Source organism: Aedes aegypti, chromosome 3 (genome assembly GCF_002204515.2).
Source record: "Aedes aegypti strain LVP_AGWG chromosome 3, AaegL5.0 Primary Assembly, whole genome shotgun sequence".
Lineage (NCBI taxonomy): Eukaryota > Metazoa > Arthropoda > Insecta > Diptera > Culicidae > Aedes > Aedes aegypti.
Genome location: NC_035109.1, coordinates 184284335 through 184290627, shown reverse-complemented (window position 1 = coordinate 184290627; position 6293 = coordinate 184284335).

The following is a 6293-nucleotide window of genomic DNA, read 5'->3' as shown; positions in this document are numbered from 1 at the left end:
CATTTCAAGACTTTCTATACCATTTGTATGGAGATAAAATACTGTGAGCTGTAATGAAAGGCCTGTTCAAGATTATCTGTCATAATGATCTACCGTACTCTGAGAACCTTGTTCAAGATGCTCTTGGGCTTTCAAAAAGATTGTTTAATTCAAGTTTATTTCTCGCATAACTTCTGATCTTGCCCTAAAAGCCATTGGTAACCATGTGTGTAGCTCGTTGTTTCTGAGCATTTAAATAGAGTTACACGTTATTTAACAACACTATGGTGAAGAAATAATCATTCTCTAGCTACCAATGGTGTTGGTTTGGATGCTTATTCATTCATTTGCTCAAAAATTAGGGGTGGGTAATGTCTATTACATTACCGCGGGGTTGACGTAGAACTACGATGATTAATAATTTGATTTGTCATGTGTATGAATTTGTAAGTGTACTAGTTTTGTGTTGTTATTGATCGGATGAAGTTTTCAGAAGTTAACTCTTTTTGGACTCATTTTGGTAGTCCTGAAAAGAACCATTTGTCGTTCTGCGGTTTCGAGAACCAGTGTATGGTGTTCCAGGAATAATGCCAGATGATTGAATTTGTTTGTTTGGTCGTTGCTTCCTTGTGTTGCTTGGTTGGGTGATCGGTTTCTGGCTCCAGGTGTAGTTCGCCAAACTCCTCCAGTAGATTAGATGTTTGGTAGCTCGGGTGCTTCGATTGTGATAATCGATTGAATCGGTCCAGTGCTTTGGTCTGTAGCAATATCCATTGCATGAGCATTTAGGCTCTGTACATTGATACTCATCAATATGCAGGCTGGGCCGCTATGATCCAGTATTTCACGTCTCAAAGCGTCACTAATCGATGATTGCCTAAGCGCTGCAGCTCATTCCTCATGTCAACCCTTGGAATTGCTGCCTTTGGCGTGATGGAACTAGGAAGAATTGGTAGTGTTTGTCAAAAATAGTCCTTGCAGTGAAGTAACCCGCGACAAACCAACATATACCAATTGCTGATCCTGGCTTTTGTCATAGTCGTACACCACCTCGGGGAAAGTTCCACCTTGCGACTTATGAACAGTAAAATCACAGGCACTAACCATCGGGAACTGAATGCGTTTGCATTTGATTATGCCGCACAGTTTGAAAGTGAAATAAAAATTCTCTATACAGGAGTGAAATTGGAATTTCAAAACCAAGAGCCTTACGTTGGCATGAAATATTTTGAAGTCTTATAACTGTTTGCTAGTTTAACGAAATTCCTTGAATAGCAATTGAAAGACAAGATATCGAAGGGTCATGTCGTTTACTTACTGAATCCCACATACCTGTCCAAATAGTTTAATAACTGTTTTAAAAGAGAACGTTGATTTCAAACAAATTTATAAATAAGGGTGCTAGAGAAAATTTGACGTCGTTTGCTTTCCATTCTCCGCTTGGATCGCATCTCAGCAGGCAACAGATCGTCTTGCTCTGACCGGGCGTGCTTCTCAGGCACAGACATCGATAGCGAGGGACCTCCCCGTTTGTCTTGCTTCGCTCAAATCAAACTGTCGAGCGAGCGAGAGAAGATGCCGTCCGAAGCCAAAGTCATCACCGCTGCCGCCGCCAAGAAGAAGAAGAAGGGGAAGCAGTCCACAGGAAAATTTGCGGTCGAACTGTGAACACGGTTGGGCAAGTCATTCTCGCTTTGTGGTTCACCGCTTGTTTGCGTTCACCCAGCCATCGTCATCGCCGCCATCATCAGATTTTGACTTAAGGTGATTATAAAACGAAGCCAAACTTTGAATTTTCAAGTGCACAAGACGAGAGTATCTAACAACAGTTCGCGTTGAAAACCAATCAACTTGCTTGCTTGGTGGTGGTGACCAATGGAATAGATTTTTAACGCGAAGCGCTGTTTGGTTGTTAAGTCTTGTGCTCTTGAAAATTTGAGGTGTGGCTTCGTTCTATAATCACCTTAAGCCCGGTGATTCACTACCTGTTACTGTTGTGCGCCATCCACGTCACGAAACATTCGGTTCGTCGTATAAGCAAATAACTTGCTCAAATTTATACATTTGAGTTGAGGATTCCCCGTTTGACCATGGCAATCAACTGATAACATCCCGCAGTGTTATTTATCTGTAAGAGCATCAAAGCTAACAAAGCCATCGGCCCTTTTCAGGGTCATCAAATTAGTAGAAAAGAGTTAAAAGAGAAATATTTCTGACTTTATATATGACTTCTTATATTCCTAAATCAATTTCACAGCTTCATACAAAATTTCATTTGTCATGAATAATTTATGACTCAACATTTTGAGACTGTAATCGCGGACGCTGCTGCAGTGCCATCGGGGTGAGTGCTCAACATTCCACAACAATTGTAAAATAGAGTGGCATTTTCAACAGCGTCTTTGATGTTCCATATTTTGTGGGAACACTTTGATTAGGAAAATTATCACATGTGACAAAATTGCGACACATTAAGAATGCTTTTGAAAAGACATTCTCATTGAACAATTGTAATAATTTTGGCACCCATGGATCAGAAATTTACCGTCATAATAAAGAAAACTATTGATTATCAATATCTCGTATTGAATATTTAGTTAATGTCAACCCTTCCAGCAATTCATGTTCGACCAATTTCTCACGCATTAGCATTCTCCGCAATTTTCAAGTAATTCCAAGCCCAACACATTATTGGCACATACCCATTTCCCAGATTGGTCGATCAGAAAGCGAAGAGCACAAAAGGGAGGAGCATCATCTGCTATTCTGAGGTTATAAAACATGCTTCCTTCGTCGGATTCAGTTTCATTCTAATTCCGCTTTCGAGCTGGTAAGAGCTCCTCCGAACTTGCTCAGCGAGAAGTACCTCGCTGCTAGAAATCTGCTGAGCTGTTAATCTTCAAGCTGCCAATCCAGCATCTGGTTTGTGAAACCGCTCAAGATTTCTAGGCTGACCGATCCGCGCTTCTAAATTTCGACTCGTGGTAAACTCGTGGTCACAGCATCCAAGCTCAATCGGCCCTTTTCAGGGCCAACATACGTTCATAAAAGGGTTTATTGGATGATATTTACTGATTTATCTATAATGATCTAAATATCGCGGTATACTACAATTTGGTTCACATAATTTACCCCACATAATTACATGAATTTGAGAATTTACCACTGCAGCGCCGTCGGACCGTAATAACATCATGCTACTCAGCATTGTATGGTATTTTTAACAGCATCGTTGATTTATCATATAATGCGGGAACACTTCCTAAATTCTCGAGTATGGAAATTGGAAAATGTATTAAAATTGCGACAAATTTTAAATACTGTTCAATAAACTGTTTCCTGATCAATTGTAATAAGCAACTATTGATCTGAAATTTTTCTACATGTTAGTCTATTGCGTTAATCTGAGAAATAGGCTATATGAAATTGATGTCTTGGCAAGGGATGTACAAGATGAGCATTATTTTTAAATTATTTTATTATGTATTAATTTTCCAATTTCCGTACTCGAGAATTTTGGAAGCGGGGGCCGTGATGCTCGGGATGGATTGTCCTCCATGACTGGTCCTGGCTGGAAATATTCGTGGGGAGAAACTCGACCCTTTGCTGCAGGTTCATTAACAACTCTTTGGTAAAGCAGAAATTTTCCGAGGAAATTTCTGATAAAAGTGAACTTTTTCAAAACAACTCTTATTGATTGGAATATTTATCAACAACTCTTTGTTAAGTAAAATCATCGCCAAACCAAACCATTTCATTGAATTCATCAAGTCAAGAATATGAATGGTAAGGAGAGGCAGATGGTGTATATTTCGCTGGCGTTAGTTTCCAACAGGTCGCCGGTTGGCGCTGACTACTAATCCGTCCACTGAATGATTTTCAGTTGTTGCTTTCGCTTCGTTGCTCTCTGGTTCCGTTCACTACTCGCACACTGCTGTGGCTTTCACGCGCTCTTCTTTGCTGCTCCGCTGCTTGATCCGTTCGTTACGCCGTTTGATTTGTGAATGAGCTGGGAGCAGAACAACCAGTGGTTTTATTTGCTCGAGCTCCGTTCACCGATGGCGAGTGGTGGGGCTCTCGCTTGGTTGTTTCGTCACTCCGTTCGCTACTCGCACGCGATTGGTTATTGCTTTCGCGCTATTTTCGTTGATGGTGTGATTCTTCGCTGAGAAAAAAAAACTGCAACTCTTTTGATTTTTCATGCAAAATGACCAACTTTGATAAACTATATCTCAGTTATTTATGGACTGATTTAAATGAAATTTTAACAGAATATCAGACATAACTTAAATTTTAACATATGTTATTGAGTGATTTTTCCAATCACACGTTGAAAAGCAGTAACGGTTTGACTAAAGTGAATTTTTTGACGATTTTTATGATTGTCATAACTAAACATATTGAAGGAATAGCTTCATGGTATCTTCAGAAAAGTTGTAGATTTTGACGAGATGAATAAGTTTGCTGAAGACAGTTTTTGTGTAAGGCTATCAGATTTTAGGATAAAAAGTTTTGAATTTTTCGTCGAAAATTACAGTTTAGTCAAACCGTTATTACTTATAAACTTGTGATTGGAAAAATTATTCAAAAATATATGTTAAAATTCAAGTTACATCTGATGTTCTGTGAAAGTTTCATTCGAAAATATTTCCATAAATAACTGAGATCTAACTTACCAAAGTTGGTCATATTGTATGGAAAATCGAAAAAGTTGCAAATGCATGCGAATAAGTTGGGGCCTTCCTTAGCCGAATGGTTAGAGTCCGCGGCTACAAAGCAAAGCCATGCTGAAGGTGTCTGGGTTCGATTCCCGGTCGGTCCAGGATCTTTTCGTAATGGAAATTTTCTTGACTTCCCTGGGCATAGATTATAATCGTACCTGCCACACGATATACGAATGCAAAAATGGAAACTTTGGCAAAGAAAGCTCTCAGTTAATAACTGTGGAAGTGTCATAAGAACACTAAGCTGAGAATCAGGCTCTGTCCCAGTGAGGACGTTAATGCCAAGAAGAAGAAGAAGAAGCAGATGTGAATAAGTTCTCAGGGTAGCGGATCACAGGGATTTAGTTGAAATCTGGAATCGTAGCTCAATCTTGAAATCTTGAGCGATTTCACAAACCAGATTCTGGATTAACAGCTCAGCAGGCTTCTAGCAGCAAGGTATTTCTCGCTAAGCAAGTTCGGAGGAGCTCTTACCAGCTCGAAAGCGGAAATGGAATGAAACTGAATCCAACGAAGGCAGCATGTTTTATAACCTTGGAATAGCAGATGATGCTCCTCCCTTTTGTGCTCTTCGCCTTCTGATCGACCAATCTGGGAAATGGGTATGTGCTAATAATGTGTTGGGCTTGGTATTACTTGAAAATTGCGGAGAATACTAATACGTGACAAATTAATCGAACATGAATTGTTGGAATGATTGGCATTCCCTAAATATTCAATACGAGATATTGATAATTAATAGTTTTCTTTATTATGACGGTAAATTTCTGATCCATGGGTGCCAAAATTATTACAAGTGTTCAATGAGAATGTCTTTTCAAAAGCATTCTAAATATGTCGCAATTTTGTCACATGGGATAATTTTCCTAATCAAAGTGTTCCATAAAATATGGAACATAAAAGGCGCTGTTGGAAAAGCCACTCTATTTTGCAATCGTTGTGAAATGTTGAGCACTCACCCCGACGGCACTGCAGCAGCGTCCGCGAGTACAATCTTTTAAATGGTTGAGTCATAAATTATTCACGACAAATGAAATTTTGTATGAGGCCGTGAAATTGATTTAGGAATACTAGAAGTTATAAATAAAGTCAGAAATATTTCTCTTTTAACTCTTTTCCACAAATTTGATGGCTCTGAAAAGAACCGATGGCTTTGTTAGCTTCGATGTTGTTACGGATAAATAACACTGCTCGGACCAGCAAAACTCAGGGGGCTTCTGGTATTTGCTCCTAACGGGATTGCTTCTTGACCACCAATGATGATTTCATCACGAGTCGAAATTTTGAAGCGCGGGTCAACAGCTCCTCGGCCGATGAAATTTGCGGCGGCGATGACGATGGCTGGGTGAACGCAAACAAGCGGTGAACCACAAAGCGAGAATGATTCGCCCGACCGTGTTCACAGTTCGACCGCAATTTCTCCTGTGGACTGCTTCCTCTTCTTCTTCTAGGCGGCGGCAGCGGTGATGGCTTTAGCTTCGGACGGCATCTTCTCTCTCTCGCTCGACAGTTTAATTTGAGCGAAGCAAGACAAACGGGGGCGTCCTTCGCTATCGATGTCTGTGCCTGAGAAGCACGCCCGGTCAAAAC